The 23,816-nt window shown below is 36.5% G+C and overlaps 1 protein-coding gene across 2 annotated transcripts in view; it reads right to left on the bottom strand.

The window, feature by feature from the left end:
* Positions 1 to 23,816, bottom strand: part of CDH2 (cadherin 2) — a 215,050-nt gene that overhangs the window by 64,004 nt on the left and 127,230 nt on the right. The gene's annotated exons all lie outside the window — the stretch shown is intronic.

Below are 23,816 nucleotides of genomic sequence, written 5' to 3' on the forward strand. Positions count from 1 at the left end.
TTTTTTTAAAGTTTATCTATTTTTTTTGGGGGGGGGGAGGGGTAGAGAGAAAGAGGGAAGACACAGAATCCGAAGCAGGCTCCAGGCTCTGAGCTGTCAGCACAGAGACTGTCCCGGGGCTCGAACCCACGAACTGCGAGATCATGACCTGAGCCACAGTTGGACGCTTAACTGACTGAGCCACCCAGATGCCCCTCTACTGTCACAGTTTTATAGCTACGCCTGACATTCACTGTGAGAGGTACTTCAGGACAAATTTTCTTAGTTATCTTGTATACCTTGCACATTTCCTGGCACTTAGTCTTTATATAATTTTTGAAGAAATTCTTAAAGGAAGAAAGCAATTACTTTGATTAATGTTGAATGCTCACTTTGCTCTAAAATTACCAGACCTTAGTAGTAATTAAAAGGGGAATAATTTGCAATTTCTAGTCCTCATGGTGCTTAGAATAGTTCTATGAAGCAGTAACAATTTATAAATTTTCAAACAAACACAAATAAAGATATATCTCAAAATAAATTTTAACTAAAAATACTTATGGCTTAAGAATAAAAAATCAAAAAGATTTTAGTAACTTATCTTTATCTTTAATGCCTTAAAATTGAAAAAAAAATGAATGCTTTCTTAAAAGCAAGGTTAATCAGCTTATGTCTCATTGGATACCAACACAGAAGTTATACCACATACTTAGAAATGTAGAACTATACATACTCAAGCCAAAATAAAATTATACAATAATAAAAAAATATTCTCTAAGGAAGATCATTTCTTTTGAACGTCTTAAATCATTCTTTATGAGGAAAAGTTCTATGGGAATAGCATGAAGGGATCAAAGAAAAAGCGTTTTTTAAATTTCTATAAACATACAATGTTAGATCTTACAACTACATAGGATACATTTTAGAAAGCAATTAATAGGTACACATTACAGGTGTCTAGGTGGCTCAGTTGGGTAAGCATCTGTCTTCAGCTCAGGTCGTGATCTTAGGTCTATGAATTTGAGCCCTTGCATCGGGCTGTCTGCTCTCAGCACAGAGCCTGCTTCGGATCCCCTGTCCCCCCTCTCTCTGCTCTTCTCCCACTTGCACTCTTTCTCTGTCTCTCTCAAAATAAATAAATAAACTTAAAAAAAATTCGTACACATTCCAAAATATAACCATATACTACTTTTTGCATTTTTAAGTATCTAAGTAAATTTTTCCAAACTCCCACTCCATATATATATATTGATGAGTTCTTTTGTTTCCATTAATATAAATTCACTGAGATGTGCACAAGATCACAGCCCCAAAACATGCATGCTTATTTCCCTTAGTAACCATAAAATCCTTGATAACAGAAATAAAATACTTTAACTAGTGAATATATTATTTCCCACATAGCCCCATATATATCATCCTTCATTTTACAAACATCTGAAAATGAAAATAAAAGTTGTATCTCCTGCTAAATTATGCTAAACCCAAATATTTGTCTTTGGAGTAGAAGTATCCCAAAAGATACTTATTATCCTATCTTACTTGCCATGTGATTTAAAAGTGAAAAACAGGATCTCTTCTACAGAGCAGTGCCATCGACTGCTAATCTTTTATTAAAGACAAAATGCAAAGTAAAATTGTTTGGAGGAATCCTGCTGAGATGCCGAAACGAAAGACTTTTATCATCTTTCTTTATAAAAGTACCTTTTTATATCAAAAAAGGCATTTGTGAACTTAAAAACGCAGAGTCTTGATCAGATCTTCGGCACTTTTTTGGTTCATTTTTACCACTCTAGCGTGGATCCTCATCACTTCACACCTGGATTTTTGTATCTGCCTCCTAGAGGTTTTCTTCCTGTTCCAGGTCATTGAGCATCTCCTCTTAGACTAAACCCCTGTTGCTCAGTCATGTGTCCTCCCCATTTAATATCCGTAGTATTATATGTACGCTTTCATCATATAATGCTCTTCTCACTTGGTGTCTCACTCTTCTCACTCTTGGTGTCTTTAGTGTTTCATGCATTACCTTCTAAGACATATTCTGCCCAATCAGATTTCTCAGTCATTCCCCCCTCTCACTGCAGCCCACACCCCATGCTCACTATCTTTTCTAGAAAGCTCCTCCACCCCCATTCTCCATGCCACAGATCCAGAGCCAGGCCATCACTTGGGGTTAATGGGTCTACTAGATGACCTTTCAAAGATGGCAGCCGATGCCCTCATTTGGGAAGGCTTCACATTTTGAATTTTAATTTAATTTTAACTTTTATTTGTTTTTACATTTTGTGTCCATGGAAGCACATATGAGCACTTTATTTTTATTAGAATGGTGATTATAATAAATAATGTCTAGTTACTAATGGTTTCATGTGACTACATCTTCTCTCTGTAAGTAGACTGTAAACTCATTTTGGCTTCCCGGCAATGAGTCTAGGTTCTTTTGTTTCCTGGGACACCTAGCAGTGACAGAGACTGCATAAATGCTCATTTAATATTCACAGGCCAGTTGTATAGATGAATATCTTACAACTTTTCAAAACACTCGAAAATAGAAGTAGGTCCAGCCTGCTATAGCAACAGCATTCTGCAACAACAACAACAAAAAACCTAGGGACTTTAAATAATTGGACTATGTACTTAGGTTGCTGGGAGTGAAAGAAAATGAATTAATATTTGTTGTATGCCAGGCACTGAACAAGATACTGACGATTAGGTTAGCTATTTTAGCCTTAGCAAGAAGCTCCTGAAGTGGGAATTGTTATTTCTGTTCAACAAATGGAGACAGAAAATTCAGAGAGGCATCTGTGCCCATGGGTGTCTGACTCCTAGTGATTCTTCTACAAAAGCACAAAGGAATCTAACTAAATTCATGACGCGTAAGTTATTGAAACCTAAAGCTTTAGTAAACAATAAAAGTGGAGAAATGACAAAGAGGCTTAACAAATGCTCGTGAAGAGAATAATGTCACATCTGGATCTCCAAATGTACCAAAGTAACCAGTATTATTAAAAAGAAGTCCTTAAGTTGGAGTGGACCCTACGTATCCCATATAGGGGAGTAGCTGGAGCCCCTGAAGGTGGGGTGCAAGTGTGAGGCAGGCAGAAGAGGAAAATTCATGCTCACTGTTACAATGACGGAGTATTCTGTTAAATAGGTACTCAGCTATTACTCGGCAATCGAAAAGAATGACATCTTGCTATTCACAACTATGTGGATGGAACTAGAGGGTATTATGCTAAGCGAAATTAGTCAGAGAAAAACAAATATCATATGACGTCACTCATATGAGGACTTTAAGAGACAAAACAGATGAACATAAGGGAAGGGAAGCAAAAATAATATAAAAACAGAGAGAGAGAGAGAGAGAGAGAGAGAGAGACAAACCATAAGAGACTCTTAAATATGAAGAACAAACAGAAGGTTTCTGGAGGGGTTGTGTGAGGGGGTGCTAAATGGGTAAGGGGCATTAAGGAATCTATTCCTGAAATCATTGTTGCACTATATGCTAACTACCTTGGATTGTAAATTAAAAAAATAAATTAAATTTAAAAAAATAGGTACTCAGCTACCTATTTGGATTCAGTGTCAGAATGATGCAGAGAAGGGAAAGAAGGCCTTTAAAGAAAAATGCATTGGCAAAGAAAGGGAAAATGTGTCTTTTCCTATAAAGGGTCACTGCATATCCTATGAATGAGAAGTGGCTGACCTCAGAGAATCTGACACTGGGGGACACACTTTGAAGGAAGCTGCGTAAAGGCGAGTTATTTAAAGTCAATTAGTTTTGCTAATTGCTCCTCGCCTATAACGAATGTGAATTGGTTTAATAAATCTGTTATTAGATTCTTCTGGGTTTTAAAAACAAGTGTTAATTTGCATTTGCTCAAATACTAAACTAAGCAACATTTTTGGGGGAATTGTTCAGGTTTAAAGAAATGTTTTTCATTACATAATTTCCTTTGTGCATTCAACCATTAGAATCAACACCTTAACTGAAAATAAGTTCATTGCCAACTGAAAAAATTCTCGGTGAAATATTAGTCCTGACTTCATCCTGTGGTTTTGACTTAATGCATGAGGAGTGCCTAGTGCACGGTGACATGCTTAATCAATGATAACCACATTTCACTGTTTTCAAGTCACACGAATTAAAAGGCTTACCAATTTCAATGGATGTTATGAACTGAACTGTGTTCCCCAAAATTCATATGTTGAAGCACTAACTCCCAGTACCTTAGAATATGACTATAATTGGAGATACTGGTCTTTAAAGTGGTAATTAAGATTTAAGGGGCAACTGGGTGGCTTACTTGGTTAAGTGTCCAACTCTTGATTTTGGCTCAGGTCATGATCCCAGGGTCTTGGGATTGAGTCCTGCAACAGGCTCCATGCTGTGTGTGGAGACTGCTTGAGATTCTCTCTCCCCCTTCCTCTCTCTCTCTCTCTCTCTCTCTGCCCCTTCCCTGCTTGCACTGCCAAAATTAATAAATAAAAATTTAAAAAAAGATTAAAAAAAAGCTCATCCAATATGACTAATGTCCTTATAAGAAAAGGAAATTTGGACATAGACACGAGGGAGGACAGACCACGTGAGGACACAACAAGAAGGTGGCCATGTGCAAGCAGAGAAAGGTCCTAAGAAAAATCAAACCTGCTGTCACCTTGGTTTTGGACTTAAATTTCAGAATTCTGAGAAAATAAATTTCTGTTGTTTAAACCATGCAGTGTGTGGTCTAATACAATGGGTAATGCACAGATTCCATTTAAAAAAAATTAATGTTTTTATTTCTTTTTGAGGGACAGAGTGTGAGTGGAGGAGGGGCAGAGAGAGAGAGAGAGACATACACAGACTCTGAAGCAGGCTCCAGGCTCTGAGCTGTCAGCACAGAGCCCAACACGGGGCTTGAACTCATGAACTGTGACATCATGACCTGAGCCGAAGTCAGATGCTCAACCAACTGAGCCACGCAGGTGCCCTGCATGGATTTCATCTCTTAACCACTAGTCAGTGTTTATTTTCTGTTATTTTGTTCCACTTACAACTTAGATGCACCTAAGCATATTTTCTGAAATTTGACAAAATTTTCTTGAACCAACCACTCACTGAAACTTACTCAAGAGGATTATGGAAAAAAACAGTACACAATAGCTATGTTATAGAATCTTAGTTACAGCATTAATATCATTTACAAATTAAATTATTAATTATTAAATTAAATTATTAAATTAAATTATTAAATTAAATTTACTTCTAATTTATAGCATTTCGGGGAGTTTTCAGGAGGACTATGACAAAACATGTACAGAAAAACTGGTTGAAAATAGAAAAGAGAGTGGTTAGAAGCCATTTGAAAGGAAGAAAGAAGAAAGAGATAGATATTCAAGGGGCATGGCTGAATTACTAAAATTAGATTTAAAATTTCAGTTTCAAGAAGAGGAAAATAAGGCAAATATCATAGACATGTTGCTGTTAGAAGAAATACATAGTTCACTGGAACCAAACTGTTTCTGTTATGAAAACATTCTCCTGAGGGGCCTGGGTGGCTCAGTCGGTTAAGCATCCAACTCTTGATTTTGGCTCAGGTCACGATCTCACAGTTTGACAGTTTGTGAGTTCAGGCCTGAGGTAGAGCTCCACTCTGACAGTGCAGAGCCTGTGTGGGATTCCCTCTCTTTCTCTCCCTCTCTCTCTGCCCTTCCCCCATTCCCATGTACTCTCTCTCAAAATAAATACATAAACTTTAAAAACTAACCTGTTCTCCTAATAAATGGTAAGTAAAAGAATTCCAAATAGCGTAACGAGTACAACTTTCAACTTTTATCTTCCAAAACATGCAGCAGTGTAATCATTTTTTAACATACGGGTTTTAAAACAAAGGTGATGATACATTTATTTTAAATTAAAATATATCCTTAATGGTGAAACTCTTCTACAATCGTGTTAATGGTGGATACATGACATTATGCATTTGTAAGAACTCAAGGAATTGCACAACACAGAGTGAATCCTAACATAAACTATGGGCTTTAGTTACTCTTAATGTATCACTGGAAGAAGTGGTATTAGTTGGAGTTCTAGAACTGAATCGATACTTGACATAAACACCTTAGGTATGGAGATATTGAGGTGGTGTTTCACAAAAGTCATAGTCTCTTACTAGGCAATGTAATAAAGCAGAAATTCTATTATTTTAAGACCAATCAAGAACTTGGAAATTTCATTTTTCTGACAGAACAATTTTCCTTACGTTAAAACATTAATTTTCCTTAAATGCTCAAAAAACTCAAATTAGAAATAACAGAATTTCATAATGTAGAAGGAAATAAATTTCCTTAGACAACTAAAAAAACAGGCTTGATCCATAGGATTATTCAAATTTAAAACAACTCTATACACAAATAAATGTGCCTAAAAACATTACAATATTAAACGAGAAATTTATTATTAGAGCTATTGCATAGTTTACATACATAATATGTAGTTACTGTGTTCTAGCCGCCATAAAACTTTGTTAACATGGTTAATACAAAATTAAACATCAGGGAAATAATTATTTTAAAGTACTTTTTGACTCTTAAAGCAGTACCTCAAATTAATGCTAACCATAAAGCCATAATATCTTTATAAAATATTAACAGGAAACCACAGATCTTATATATTAAATGCATTACCATTTAATAGCACTGCATAAACCATATAAATGAAAGTGTGCAAAATGCTCACATATGGCTTATAATTTTTGCTCAAGTAAAACATCATGCCATATTTAGAATACAATTATAAAAGAACCCTGCAAAATATTTTTGAGACTAAATATGCCTTTGCCTTTAAAATTGCTTTTTTTCCACATTAATTGCTATTTTTGAAAGCATACTAATAAGACAGAAATAGTTTCAAAGTGCTAAGAAAAGTTCTCCCTCCACAGGCAAAGAGCAATCTTAATTAATGAACTTAACATCTAAATGAATAAATGAGAGCTGGGAAGGTAGGGAGGAGATGTCTCAACAGTAGGGATTTTCACGGTGATTTTACTTACAGATTGCAACAGAGAATGGTTACCAAGTGGCGATTTCACTTACAAATCTGAAAAACCTGCTTAGATATTCTTTTGTCACCCCAGGCCCTTACTGAGTTTCATTCTGAGGAACAATTCTTCCTTAAACACTTGAGTAGCCATTTCAGAGCAAACTGACGCTCTCCACACTTGTACAATGGGGATCCAGTTAAAGTAGTGCGGGAATGTCCATATGCACCTTGGCGGAAAAAGTCATTACATTTTCTTTATAACACACAATTATAGTAAGAAAAAGGAAATATCGAGTCAATATTAGTACACATATTGACTCTTCAATATACATAACACTTCCAAAATACTTTAAAACTCTTTAATGACAAATTTGAGCTTGTTTTCATGGAAGACCTTTATTGTAACAAGTTTTATGATTTGGATATCAGACTCTTGATAATTACCAGCAGTGAAAGTTTTATTCACAAAAGTTGGTGGTAGCAAATGATAGCAACGAACTCCTCACTTTTTCTCCGCTTGACAGAAAGTTCTTTCTTGTCGTGAACCATGAGGAATATGTTTATTAAATTTCTTTTTTTTAATTTTTTTTATTTATATTTTTTTTAACGTTTATTTATTTTTGAGACAGAGAGAGACACAGCATGAACGGGGGAGGGGCAGAGAGAGAGGGAGACACAGAATCGGAAGCAAGCTCCAGGCTCTGAGCCATCAGCCCAGAGCCCGACGCGGGGCTCGAACTCACGGACTGCGAGATCGTGACCTGAGCTGAAATCGGACGCTTAACTGACTGAGCCACCCAGGCGCCCCACGTTTATTAAATTTCATGGTCCTTCCTTTTCTTGCACTGACAGATATGACACTGAAATTCCTTGTGGAAATTCAAAAGCTTTTCAAAAATTTTTTTCATATTAATATTTTAAAATAATGATAAAAGCTTTACTTCAAGAATACACAGGTATGGTGTAGTCTAATAGTCTCAATAATTTTTCTCCAGGTTTTAAAATAGAACACCAACTAAATATCACAAATGAGCCACTTTAATCCTTTTCTGGAGGTGAATTTTCGCTTCAAACCCATAAACTCTGTGACTGTGTGTAATATTTTTTACACGGCCTTTGCAGTTTTCAATTAAGTTCATTCGGGTGCTCCAAAATGTCAGTTAAGTAAGCTATTTTTTCAAGTGAATAACTCTCCTTCAACAAATCTGCAGTGAACAACATTCAAACACACAATCATTTTTCTATTAGCTGACAGACCTTTGGAAAAAAAAGGGGTCTTTTGGATAGCTTGTGAACTTGGTAGAGATCTGCAAATATGGTATTCCCTTATCTTTGCACAGAGCTATAGCCATTTATTTTCATAATTCCAATTTTTGTGGATAAAAGATTTATGAGCAATCTTTTATGTACAAGAGCTTCTATGTGAGTAAAACTAACAGAATCTTGAGATTAAACCCTTTGGTTTTTCTATCTCCATGCCATTTACAGCTTTTATAACCTTCAAGGCATCAGGGCCAAGACACTGGCCTCACATAATATTTGCTTAACATCTTGCTGTAAAATACTTATTTGTCTCCTTGAATATATAATTTATGGAAGTTTGTTTTCCTTTTTCTTCCAGAATAAATAATGCTCTTCAAGGATTCTAACCACTGCTATTAACTAACATATTTATTAATTCCTTAAAGGCATCAACATGCAATGATAACCTTTTTGATTTAATAATCTTTTTGACTAGAGCTGTCACTACGATGTGTGACGTGTCCTCACTACCCCTCCTACGTGTATGATTCAAAAGTGACTCATTTTCTATTTCTCCTACCGTCGATGAGGGATATATAGGCTGGTAAAACAAGTAATTCTGCATCTGTGTAAGGTATTTGGCTTAAAGCATTTAATATGAAATGTTATAAATGACTTTAAGAGCTTGATCATATAGTGTTGCACTCAATCTCATCAAAAATGTTCTTACTTTCTGCTTAAGAGAGTAAAAAATTTCATCTGCCTAAAATGGCTGTGTGGGGATACAGTTCTCACAAAATGTGTCCTGCATGTGGCTTCACTTGATCTCTTTGCATTAAGTAAAATGTTTAGACCAAGTGTGAGAATAATTATAACACATGAATCCCAATCCGAGGGAATCATTATTTTTAAAAATCTTTATTTATTTATTTATTTTGAGAGAAAGAGAGAGAGAGAGAGCAGAGGAAGGGCAGAGAGAGAGGGAGAGAGAAAATCCCAAGCAGGCTCCACACCCAGCACAGAGCCCAACATGGGACTTGATCTCACAACCCAGAGTTCATGACCTGAGCTGAAATCAAGAGTTGGATGCTCAACCGACTGAGCCACCCAGTCACCTCTCTGAGGAAATCATTATTATATTATCTTATTAATATCTTACACATTTGAGGGGGTTCTTGTGACTCTGAAGTCTTTCCAGCTTTCATCCCAAATTATCCATTGGGCTGGGAAAGTAAGCATATGTACAAATCACATCTAAAAACAGACTGTGGCATGTTCAGCTTTAGAAATTCATTTGTAAAATAACATATAATATACGTGTAATATATATATAATTTAGTGAATTATTAATATTATCTAATTATATAAAATAATAAAAGATATACAAATAAATATATATAATATGCATTCTATGTAAGGTCTGCATTTTTAAGGTACTTTAAAATAAATATATGAAAAACTTGAATAATTAAACATACTATAATTTAAATTACAATATGGAATATATTCACTTTCACTTCATTTAAAGGGTATACAAAGTGTACAAAAATTTGTTCATTATATTTCTAGATAATCAAAAAATATGTTGAAAACAATCAATGTCTGGAAACTACAGTCCTCTTTAATAATTCAGTAAATTTTATGTCCAGAAAAAACACCTAACTTAATTCTAAGGGATTTGTTTCTAAAAACTTATATAAATCTTAACACAGTATATACACATTAATTCTAAAAATGACCCCAAAATTACTGATTTCCATCAAAAATAAGATTTTGATTTTTAACCTTGAAATCCAATAGGAAGGAAGGAAAATTAGCAAAAGTAGAAAGAGGAAAAATAGAAAAAGATGGAGAGAGTAAGTAATAATTGAGAAAACTAATAAAATTAATGATTCTTTGGTACCTTAAAAATTTATTCATACCTTCTATTTTAGAATTAAACAGGGAAAACTATGAACAAAAAATAAAAGCACATGAAATGGAAAAGATAATTAAATTAATACTTGCAAAAAAATAAACAGTCATATAAAATCTTCACTTGGGATAAACACATTGATACAAAAGTAATGACCTCTCTCTCTCAAAATAAATAAATAAACATTTACAAAGGGGGCGCCTGGGTGGCTCAGTCGGTTGAGCATCCGGCTCTTGACGTAGGCTCAGGTCATGATCCCAAAGTTCGTGAGATGAAGCCCTGTGTTAGGCTCTGTGCTGGGTATGGAGCTTGCTCGGGGTTCTCTGTCTCCCTCTCTCTGCTCCTCCCCCACTCGGATGTGTGTGTTCTTTCTCTCTCTCAAAATAAATAAACATTCAAAAGTATAGCCAGATAATGGGAGGATTCCGTGGGAAAGGGGACACGTTGGTGCTAGCTCCATTGGCGAATTCTTGGTCAATAAGATCTGGGGAGATGCTATGTGTAGACTTGGGTCTACACGAGTCTTACTCAAGCAGAAAATGATAAAAGTAATAAAAACTTGTCAGGAAGTTTTTAGAGAAAGCCATAAAAGAGCATTCAAATATAATGTTAACTGTTGTGAACTGTTTTATTATAAAAATGCCTTCACATTTGTTCAATATAAACAAGTTCAACCATGTGTACCTGTAGCACAACTGTACCCCATTTTTGACAATGGATTGGGAAACACTGATTTATTTTGCCATACTTCTGAAATAGTAAGGTTGAGGTAGGCATTACTAACGGTCACCAATATTTTCAGTTTTTTTTCCCCTTCCCGGACATGCAGAAAGATGACATTTCTCATCTCCCTTGACCTTAGTTATGACTGTCTGGCTTGCTTTGGCCAATAAAATCTGAAGACTGAAGTGACAGATATCACTTCTCAGCAGAAACCTCTAAAAGTGGATATCCTCTTTCCCAGCAGTGGCAATTAAGAAAGAAGGTGTTAAACGTGGATAATACAAGACTGAAACCTCCAGGATGAGCGAGTCACCCCATAGAGAGCTTTCCTGGAGGGTCAACCTGTTCCAAAATGGACTTCACGTGAAACAGAAATTGACGAATTGTTCCTGCAGCACGTTCCAGCCTATCAGGTATGATACAGCCTCAACTTCAGTGACCTAAAACACTCTCAATACAGTAGAACTAGGGTGAAGTGTCTATAAAATAAAATAAATTGGAATCAAACGTATTGTGGAATAAAACAAAAATATCTCTCGGGGCACCTGGGTAGCTCGGCTGCTTAAGTATCCGACTCTTGATTTTGGCTCAGGTCATGATCCCATGGTCATGGGATCAAGCCCCAAAACTGGCTCCATGCTAAGTGTGGAACCTGCTTAAGATTTTTTCTCTCTCTCCTTCTGACCCTCTCTACCACTCAGGCTCTCTCTCTCTCAAATTAAAAACAAAACAAAACAAAACAAACAAAATTTCTTATTCCTAAAACTCTTGGTATTTTCCCACTAAAAAAGTTTTATTATGATGTTCTGTAAAACGTAATCAATCTCTTAGAGAAGGAGTTATTTCATTTCCTGTCTAGGTAAAGTCACGTAATATTTAACGAATATCTATATACAAGTTGCCGCAAATGAAAGAAAGGAGCAGAGCTACGATATTCTTCCTTGATATGAAATTGAAAAAAAATCAAAACAAGCGGTAGGAATGATATAGAAGAATGATTATGACATTAAAATATGAAATTTAGATTTTCAGTAGTCTGATAATGATATGCATGTAATTTCATGTATTAAACTATTGGAAAAGCAGTAAGATTATTGCATTCTCCCTTGTATGCATTCTAATAACTTAAAAAATTTAAAGCTGTTTTTCACTTCATTGATATTCTTCCTCCAGGCATCTCTCTGCATGAAATTCAATGAACCCCCCCCCCCTTTTTTGGGCAGATTCCACCTAAAATATATATAAAATTATCGGTGCTCAAGCAGAATTCTTCTTTTTTTTCAGAATATGCCCATTAACAAATTACACTGAAATATCACTACCTCTAATTAAATTACTCTGACAGAGCACAGGTTGTGTAGAAGTTCCTTTTCTCGACTGTATGATTATTAGTTTCTGAAACTTAATGCAGTTTAGTTCCCCTAAATTTAGTTACCAGGCTACTGTGTCAACAAAGAAGGAATCTTAATTCCTAATTTTTGTGACAGGTTTTTGTTAATTTTTAAAGAAAATAGAGTTTTCATAATAAGGTTTACCGGAAGCAAAGGCTCCTGCTAATTGGAATTTTCAAAAACACCACTGAAAAAGGAAAAAGCCGAACTAAACTAATCATGTGTCTACATTAGTTTCGACAATGCAGTCTCCAAATGTGCCACAGAAATCAGAAAGAGCCAATGTCTCCCCAGAATGCCCAGCTTGCTAAGCCAAGGAACAAAAGGATGTGATATGTTTTATGAAACTTGAATAAAAGAAAGAGGTACATAGAACATAATGTTCATTAACTAAATTAGCCCTACCAGTATTACATGATATCACATTAACTGAAATTAAAGTCCATTGAACTATTACACTATTAAATCCAAAACCATTTGCTGATAGTAAAGCTATAAAACAAACAGAGTATAAGATTTCACCCTAAACATGTAAAACAATTTAAGAAATATTTATTCCTTTACTGGCTATTAGGAGAAAAAGATCATGGTCACATATGGAGAAATAACAATGTATTTTAAAAAGCTCTTGAAAATATACCATAATAACACATAACTAATAGTTTAAAAGCCGAATTCCCAATAATTACTGCCAACCCCCTCAAAAGATATGTCAGCTCACCAGCCACTGTAAAGAACTGTATCAACAGTAAAGGTGGGCTTTCTACAGAATGCAAACTATGCACATATAACAAAACCATACCAAAACTCACACAATATTAACACATGCTATTTCTGAAGGCTGCCTATACTTTCTGAACTAACATGATATGTATGAAGTATTTAATATATGAAACATTCCATAAAAATTCATTCGTGTTAACTACTTTTCTTCATAAATCCAATGAGTTATTAAAAAAATTATATAAAATCCATCCCTAAGTTGACAACAAAATTGAAGTAGTAAAACAACGAATTCTAATACGAATTCAATTAATGTGTTTCTACTTGGGAAACATCACCATATAATCTGGAAAAAAAAACCCCATGATCTTTTAGTCCATCCTATTATTATTGTCTTAGTAACCCACTGTCCAACTTTATTTATTTATTTATTTATTTATTTATTTATTTATTTATTTATTTTGGAGCCCTATGTGGGGCTCAGACTCACAACTGTGAGATCAAAACCTGAGCCGAGATCAAGAGTTGGACACTTAACTGACTGAACCACCCACACGCCCCTGCACTGTCCAACTTTTTAGAGAATTATTGTATAAACTCTAGAAAGCTATTCCAGTGGCACAAAAGTATTCTTCCAACAACCTACCTAGATAATATTTCTTAGGTCCAGCTTCACTCACTTTGGCCCGTCATGTATAGCCATCAGGAAAACAAGGGCAAGTAATCTATGACATACAATTAAAAAAATGCCCTATGACTTTTGATGCATTAACAGGAAAGTAATAAAGCGTTATTTGAAGATTATGATTTTACACAAATGTATAAATACTGAAGTGGGGTAACAGTCTTCTTAAATGCCAATTACTTATATTTAGGAATTATGTTACTCTTATTAAATTTTTTATTATTGTGTCCAGAACTGGAATAATTTCAAAATGCTATTTGCTTTAAAACAAACAAACAATAAAATAATCCTCTTCATAAGTGTTCCCTCCCTCTACACAGCCTGGAACGAACATCTACTTCTGTGAACACACCAACTCAGCAGTCTGGGCAAAAATCTCCTGCTTCAAATGCCAATAATAAGCCTTATCCTCATTAATGGGTTGACGTTTTCTTTTGGAGAAATGATTACACTTCTATTTCACCATTCTCATTAATTATATCAAAATGAATGGGATTAATTGTCATACACTGTAACTTTATGGCCATCTCATGTATACTCCACTCTGTGTGACTTCTCTAGAAACATCGTAGGTGCGGGAGTGTTCAGTCTAGGAGCAATAATCTCATCCCTACCCCTCCCCAAACGCCACTACAGCACTCATGGTCCAGCTCTTAGGTACACTTATGAAGGGTCGGGATATCTTTAAAATTTTACAGAGATAAAGATAAAGATAAAGATTTTGCACATTTAATTTACCCTATGAAAATACATGAGCATGTATTAAAGGATTTTCATTACATTAACCACGATGATGTCAAGGCAAATATCCTGTGCACCTATCGTTTGCTTCCAACTTTACCATTTCCCAATCTGTATGTATTAGTTACAATAAATCAAGTTAGGTTAAAACAATATCCTTATCCTGTGCTGATAAGCAGATGCAATAAGCAGACTAGTCTGAATTATATTTTTTTGCCTAAAAGCCCCAGCAACACTAATGCTTTAGGATAATATATTAAAACCCTATTTAAAAAAATTAACTTAGATACCTGACTACCAGAGGCATGAAAATGAAGTAAAACAATAGATGTAAATAAATGGGGCAATGACAGAAATACACACACACACACACACACACACACACACACACCTCTAACAGTAATAATGAAGGACATACTGAATGCATATTTTTCACTTAAAAAATATCATTTTTTTAAAAGAAGGGATATAAAAACCAAGAACAGATAGAAATACCAAGGCATGAAAGAGACCCCAGATAGGTTGGTGTGGCAGGGGGTCCATGTTTTTGGGGTATTACCTCTGTTCCAAATACACAACCATAATAATAAAATATATTAAGTAAAGCAAAATGACATAAAACCTAGGCAGGCTCAAAAACAAGATGAATGTTCCAGCAGACCAGAAATAAACTTAATGTAAATTGTCACCTGGATAGGAAGCAAGCAGGGGTCACAGAAGCTCAGCGTATGTGGGGTAAAGGGGCTTGAATGTAAGGGAAAGACGGTACAGCACCTGGGACATCAGAATCTAACATCGAATTCACTTCATGGACCATTCTGATTTTCCAACTTTTTTTTTTTTTTTTTTTTTTTAATTTATTTTTGGGACAGAGAGAGACAGAGCATGAACGGGGGAGGGGCAGAGAGAGAGGGAGACACAGAATCGGAAACAGGCTCCAGGCTCCGAGCCATCAGCCCAGAGCCTGACGCGGGGCTCGAACTCACGGACCGCGAGATCGTGACCTGGCTGAAGTCGGGCGCTTAACCGACTGCGCCACCCAGGCGCCCCCTGATTTTCTAGATCCCACTGGCCATTCTTCTCCTTCTCTAAAGATGTCTCAAGGGGCAGCCCAGGACCTTTACTTCTCTACACTTTCACCCTGGAGGATTTCAGCTAGCCCCAAGGTTTTAAAAACCACCCATACAAAGATGAATAGTGAATATTTATGTATAAACTTTGTTCTGAAATCTAAACTCCTACATTCAACTTGCCATCTCCACTTGGACATGTAAAAGGCAACTCAAACTAAGCAAGTGCCAAAACCAACTCTTGATTCACTCCTGCCCCCAATAAATGAACTTCATGGTTAACAATGTCACCCCTCACCCAAATGCTGACTCCAAGTCTAGTTGTTGAGTTTGACTCCTGTCTTATTCCAAATGAATCAACCTGAAGGTCCTGTCAGCTCTATATTTTTTAATGCTTATTTTTTTTTTTGAGAGAGAGAGGGAGAGAGAGAGAGAGAGAGGAGGAGAGAGGACATGAGCAGAGGAAGGGCAGTGAGGGAGGAAGAGAGAGAGAATCCCAAGCAGGCTCTGCTGTCAGCACAGAGCCCAATCGAGGGCTTGAACTCACAAACCATGAGATCATGACTTGAGCTGAAATCAAGAGTCAGATACTTGGAGACTGAGCCACTCAGGAGCTACTTTTAGAATATATCTCCAATATGGCCATTTCTCATCACCTCCATGACTACCATCTCATCACCAGCCATTATCTGGGCTGAATCGTGGCTAGAGCCTCTAACTGGTCTATCCGTTCCACTCTTCATGATACCTACCATGGGCTTTTAAAAATATAAATTAGATCATATTCAAAGGCTTCCTATCACACAGAGAATAAAACCCTTCACAAAGGTCCCTGGCCCTGCAACCTCATCCTCCTTTCCTGTTGTCCGAGCTCACAGGGCCACCAGTCTCGTGGTAGCATATTAATTACGCATTTTAGCAACAAGCCTCAACAAGCCTCAAGTCCTTTCCTATATATTTGAAATGTCACACAGTGCAAGAGAAAGAAGAAAAATAAAAGTGGAGAGGAAGCAAGAAAACTTGGAAAGCCAACTGTCCAGATAACAGATCATTTGATTTATTTTGGTCTTTTTATAGGCTTTATTATTAAAGAAAGTTACCTTTCATTAATTTTTCCCAACTTTCTTCTCTTTGTTGTTTCTTTCCATGTCACTGGTACCCGTGGATAATTAGAGTGGACTTTTTTCATTCAAACCAATTAATGAATAAAAGGAATGTGAGACCCTTTTTCATTCATTAGCTGGTTTGACTAGAGATAAGTGATATGAATCATAGAATGCACGGGGCAGGCTGTAGCATATTACACACTTTAGGAAGAGCTAAGCAAATAGAGAGGGGGAAAACAAAAATGTTTTGATGTCTGTAATCTAATAACTGATCTAACCACCAGAACATGCAGCTGTGGATGAGATGCTATGGATCACCCAGAGTCTGTGTTCTACTGTATCACGTAGCCTCTCAAACAACACTATTTGAAAACTTGCAGGAGGAATGAACAAATTCCAACTAGTTCTTTAGTAGTAAAGGACAAGGTCAACAGTAACAACAGTCTAGTGTTGAGCCAGCGTTCACTCATGTGTATACTAGGTCTTCTCAAAATTGGGGACTCGTAACCCTTAACATAAACTTGTGGCCACAGCATCTCAACCACCAATTATAATCCTGCTTCAATGAGAATGTGTACAGCATCACTCTCAATATAAGGAAACAAAGCACAAAGGTGGATATTGCACCCACTTCCTCAGATCCAACAGCTCAAGTTAATGATATCACATTAACTGGTTTTGTATGTATGTGTGAATCCATCCATCTATCTACATATAAAAGTGAAGTGCTTTGCACTGTACTCTGAACGGAGTACTCAGTCAACCATATAATTCATTACTGCTGTTTCTAAGTCAGGAGTCCAGGGTTCAGAATGTGAGATCTAATATCTCATTTGGATATCACCTCCAATGATCCAAATACTTTCATGTACTTTTTTTCCCTTTTCCTTTTTGTACCATAGTTCCCCACCTTTACATGCAGGGAAACAAAAGGCCACAGAGTGTTAAGTTACCTGGTCACACTGAAAGTGGGGACACAGCTGTCTGAAGTTCTTGGCGACAGCCTAGGAGGCCCCCCGCTGTATTTCAGGACCAAGGGGTATTTCCATCTCTTGTTGAATTGCCACCACTGAATGAAAAATAACCAAATGATTCCCACTCTGTCATCTAAGGTGAATACAGAGGTGGATATGGCAAGGTCCCTGACCTCTAGGCATTTAAATTTAGGAGGAAAGGCCTTCAATAACTAACAGCAAAGTAAAACAATATATAACAAGGTGGGCTAAGCCAAAGCTCTTGACAAGTACATCTGGAGGGGAAGGAAGGGGATCTCTGAAGACATAATGGAAATGACAGCTGGCTTTTGATCTGAACATAGAAGGAAGTGCGGGATTCCAACAGGCTGCGTGGAGAGAGGGGCGTGGTGATGGCTTCAGCATCAATGGGGCCTGGAAACCCCAGTGATGGTGCCTTCACAGAGGCATCAACGTTTGTGTTACGAGCAGTGCCTGGATCACAATTGTTCCTCACTCAATGTCTTTGTTAAAAATGAGTATAAAGGGTTTTTTCCTAGGGCAAATTTGTTTGGCATGGTGTTTGTAGGATGTATTATCTTTGTGGGGGAGGAATATTTATGGACTAAAGTCCCTTACTGCAGTCTCCAGGTAGGCTGAAATACATGAGGCTTGAAGAAGAAAAGTCAACATAGGCACAAATTAAAGATCTAATTACCCACACACATGAATTGGTTCACAGAATTTAGGGACTGTATGTGTGTATGTGTGTGTGTGTAACACGCATATCTGATAGTAATATTAAGCATTAAAATTTAAATGTCATTGTAGTTTTTATATGAAGGCTTAGCATTTCCCCTTTTCCTGAGCCATGGGTTAGATCTATTTATATGAGGAAGACCATTAGTGGTATTTTTTAGATACAGGAATTATTAAAAAACACACAATATAATATGCAAGATGTGATTATAAAGAAATGGGATTGATTCCACAAGTCACATAGAAAAATCAGATTCATTACATAATAAGCACGCTTTGTATAAATTATAGTCCAACCAACAAGGGCACTAAATATGCACTTTAATTTAGAGTACAATACAGAAGTAACTTTACTATCTAATGAGATGAATTATTAATGAAGCTAAAAGATACTAAAAGAAATCTGCTTGTATAAAAGCCAATCTAATCTCATGTATAAGTAATCTTCAATAAAACATTACCATTTTATACTCAATTGAACTATATCCTCAACTAGTCTGACATAGTGTACTTTTCTTCAATAGGAACAAATGTCATTGATAATGAGAGTTTTATAATTTTGTTCTTGTTTGGTGCAAAAAATAAAAAGAGCAGTGGACTACAGCCAGTAAACTAAGTCCTGGTTGTGGTTCCACTAATACTGAATAATTCTCTAAACAGCTTTGAATTTTCATTTCAGCTGTAATGTGAAGGAGTTTCATTGGATGACTGCTAATATCTTTTACAGCATAAAAATATGCATACACATAATCTAAAATTTGGGATCACAACAAGTTCCAGAGTGAATATCACCACTGAAGGTGGTACTCCAGTTATTTTGGTTTGTTTTTGTTTTTCTTGTTGTTTGAGCAGGCTTTCACCAAAATACAATGGCTTCTCTGGACAAAAAGGACAAGAAAACTCACACAGGAGTAAGTTATTTTTTTCGTGTATTTTTCTCTAGTTTTTAAAAAGCCATAAATCCCAAAGCAAAGTTAAAGTCCATATATCACATTCCATGTAATTACAGCTGAAGGGGTAGTAACAGGTACAGTGATAAAACTCACTGTGATTATTCAATGGTCACTCTTCTTTTCATTAGGTTAACAATTTACATTGGTGTTAATGAACTGTAATTTATAATCTAGCTGTTTTTCTTTCGCTAAACTTTGTATGTCCTCACAAAAAAGAAAAGAAGCTCAAGTTATTCTGTTTGAAACACAACTCTTCCCGGAATAGACCAGGCGACTTCTCTGCACGAAACAGATTTCAGTCACTGCAGCACTAAGTGTCACAACATGTATAAATCTTGATGATCAAAAGATACTACCAGTATTTCAAGCTACAAATTCTGTGGCCCATTCCCTTTAAATAATGAATGTCAATGAGGAAAGGTAAAACTCAAACTTCTGTGGAACAGTTCTTTAGAACTATTTAGTAAGGAGCACAAAACTGTTGTAACTCTGGAAAATAAAATTACGCACATGAGAGAACTAAGGCTACAGTCTCCAAAGTTTCCAGGCTTGATGGCGTAAATGTTTTTCATGAAAGATGAACTGAAGACCTACAAAATTCCTTGGGAGATAGATGATGAGAAAACCAACATGACTATTCCAGGCTTAAGTTACAACAGAAGAGGTGCTCCTTTAACTTTTGTATGTCATGTTTACTTTTTAAAATTTCTAATAAAATAAACTCAGAGGGTGCCTAGGTCACTCAGTTGGTTAAGCATCCAACTCCAGATTTTGGTTCAGATTATGATCTCACGGTCATGGGATTGAGCCCCGCGTCAGTCTCTGCACTGACCGCACAGAGCCTGCTTGGGAGTCTTTCTCCCTCTCTCTCCGCACCTCCCAAAATAAATAAATAGACTTAAAAGAATATAAAAGTTTCTAATAAAATAAACTCACTGGTTGTTATAAGAGAGGCATTGTCTATTCGGTTCATATCACAATGGCCACATGTAAACATTCCACAGCAAGTTTTGGTTTACAATGAGTAGCATTCTGTTTCTCAGGTTCAAAGTCATCTTCTTTAAGCAGCCTATTTTATATGCACACAGTACCTTCTGATAATTCTTTGATGGATTACAGTGCAGAATTTAAAACAAGTAACTTTGTTGAATACCTTATTGTTTTTCTAGGCGGTTTCAAATCCCTTGAAGTTTGGCAAATTTTAACAAAATTAATGAGGTTAACCTTCATTTTCCAGACTTGTAGAGCTACTTTATGTTACCATAGACCTCTTATTTAAAGATGACTCACAGTCAAGGACTTTTAAGTTTGACTTTATTTTTGGGAAAATCTGCTAAGCTCAAAGTAGATCCTAATAAAGACAACTATGGGCCACTTTCTTAAACACATTTAAGCAACTAAATACAGAGTAATCCCACTTAAAATAAATTAGATTTATGAAAAGAGAGACATCTGAACTGAAATTTAAAGACAAAGTAATGTTCTTCACTTTATAAGGTTCCTTTCTGTAGCTGCATGATATTGTGCCTGAAAATATAAGTCTTACTACAAGATAAGTACTGGGAGACGAGCTAGAAATATAAAAGTGAACAGAGCAAGTGATCTACCATCAAGAAGTGAAAGTCTCATCTAAAAATTTCTCTAGCGAATTATATGAATTAAAATGAAGAGCTACAGAGTGGGGATTAGGGAAATTAGGTCAAGAAATTTAAGAGCTGAAGTTGACATTTAATAACATGATTAAACAGAGTATCACAAGAGGTAGAAAGTAGCCACAAAAATATTTGGTTTGTAAAATTTTAATTTACCTGCAGTTTGCAGGAAAATGTCTGGAATACACAGAAAGGGACAAATGCAGTTTGTTGCAAAGTATTGCTACCTGAATTTGAAAACATGTATCTTATTTTGAAATGTAAATGTGCAATTCTCTAAACTTACCACTTTAAAGAAGGCAAAGTGGAAACACAGCTTTTAAATATTCCTTCCTTCAACCACCACTCCTGTCCCCATAAGATTATATGCGCAGTTTTCTTCTGATTATGTTTTAGTTTGATTTTAGAGTAACGGAAATTCATAGTATCACTGAATGTTTAAAATACAAAAATATGCTTTGTACATAAGCTTTCTCATTTTATGCTACTTTGTTTTCCAATTTCACTAAATCACTGTTGGAGGGAATAAATAAGGCGATTTTTGTTACCTGAAAGGAAAACATATGATTCTGCTTGGTTCTTTACTTTCTCAGTGAAGATACACACATTGGTCTTTAATAAAAACATGCCATTGAGTTTCCATTTCCCATAATTCCTTCTGCTTAGTGAACAAAGTCATAATAGGTATGTCAGAATGAAAACAGGGATAAAGTTCTTTTGAGCTGACGGAAATGCCTATGCAGCCTTTTATAACTGGAATACTGACCGTCAGCAAAACAGAGATTGGGTGGCTCAAACAGAGCCCATATTACATCTGATTCACTGATCCCTTTCAAATTCTTGCCCCCAACCTCGGAGCAACACAAAACCTTCCTGAGCTCTGCCGGTCCTTTTGTCTGTTTGCAAAACAAAATACAACATAAGAATAAACTCTTAGGGGGTAAAACAGCATTTCTATTTGGACAATTATCTCCCTTTTGGTTACCTTAAGATTCGTGTTCTTTCTAGTTTTTTCGGCTTGTAACTATCCATCACCTGTTACTTGGCAATCTGCTATTGTAAAAAAATCTGTTGTTCTCCTAGCTTTCTCTAAAGAAGCAACTTAAATGAAAAGTCAATATAAATGTGCTTTGTGTACCCAGCAGCATCTCAAAGTGCTTATAAGATAATTAGGACTGGTAAGGAGTCACTGGTTTTATACCTTAAATTGGGTACGAATTTGAGATTAAACGTCAAAAGAATCTATCTGTGAATGCTTGCTAAAATACAAAATTTCATAATTAAAGTCATGCACCCCATGTAAAATGAAAGATGTTCTATGTGTAAAACATACCTTAAAATAATTTTACTAATGGGTAGATACAAGATTCTTAAAGGATGCTTTTCCTCCCAGATTTTTATAGACATTAAACACACCATGAAACTTTATGGGGTTTCAGATTGACTTCCTCCATGAGGGTACAACTGCTTTTTACAATGGCTTGTCACATGTTGTGTTGTCCTTAAACATCCCCTTTTCAACTATTAACTTTCCAGTTCACACCATGCACTAAATATTCTAGGACAGCTTAAGAATATTGTGAGAACCTGCAGTAAGTCTACAGAAATACTCTGGAGACAATGCTGAACCATGGAGGGTTTTGAGAGGCACAGAGAGGAAGAAAGGAGATTCCAGTAAGCAGAGGAACAACACCGAGCAGAATAAAGAGAGCGGATGACAAGTCCAAGGAAAGGCGAAAGCCAGTTGTTTCTTAAAATATAGTTCACATAAGGAGGAAGTGGAAGATACATTTCTAAATTTAGTATGGACATACCAGAGAGGACTTGCAAACATTTAGGACAAAGATGCTGAAGGCTTTTGGGCAGGGGAAGTGCACATGGTGTTTTGGGACACATGACCTAACTTAAACATAAAGGCTGGAAGTATGAATGAAACCCAAAGACTGGCAGAGCACTAAAGAGGTCAGCGTTGGAGCCTAAGGATCTGGGCCAGAGTGATGGCAACCAGGAACCTCAAAAGAAGAGACCTATACCCACAGGGATCGTGAAGACAGAATGAGGAGGAACTGATAACTAGTCTGACGTAAGGGTGAGGATTACCTATGAATGGCAAATAAGTCAAATAGTATTCCAGGGACGCCTGGGTGGGCTCAGTTGGTTAAGCGTCCGACTCTTGGTTTTTGCTCAGGTCATGATCTCTCGGGCTCTGTGCTGACAGCCTGGAGCCTGCTTGGGATTCTCTCTCTCCCTCTCTCTTTGCCCTTCCCCCGCTCATGCTGTCTGTCTCGGTCTCAAAACAAATAAATAAACTTAAAAAAAAAAAAAGATTCCAGTGTTCTGAGTCTGACTGACTAGTGGAAAGATGAATGGAAATGAATTAAATCTGAAAGAGGAAACAGTTTTGTGGAAGATTTTTTGTCAGAACTGCTGACTTAATTTAGCAGTGAAACTTATATAGGGGCGCCTGGGTGGCTCAGTTGGTTAAACGCTTGACTTCGGCTCAGGTCATGATCTCGTGGTTCGTGGGTTCGAGCCCCGCGTCGGGCTCTGTGCTGACAGCTAGGAGCCTGAAGCCTGCTTTGGAATCTGTGTCTTCCTCTCTCTCCCCTCCTCATACTCTCTGTCTCTCTCTCACACACACGAAAATAAACATTAAAAAAAATTAAAAAAAACCCCAACTTATATATGAATTATGCATCTTCCGAGTGTCTAACACAGTGTGAGATGTAGAAGATTCATACATGACCGCCACAGACCATCCCTGGAGAAGTACCCAGTCCCATGATGGAGACACACGTGTCATTTATCTTGTTGAAGTCACTGGAACGAGGTCATTGAAAGTTGTCTCTGGTAAATCCATAACGTACACTAACTGTCCTCCTGCATGAATCCACATTTCT

This window comes from Panthera onca, chromosome D3, assembly GCF_046562875.1.
Source record: "Panthera onca isolate mPanOnc1 chromosome D3, mPanOnc1 haplotype 2, whole genome shotgun sequence".
Lineage (NCBI taxonomy): Eukaryota > Metazoa > Chordata > Mammalia > Carnivora > Felidae > Panthera > Panthera onca.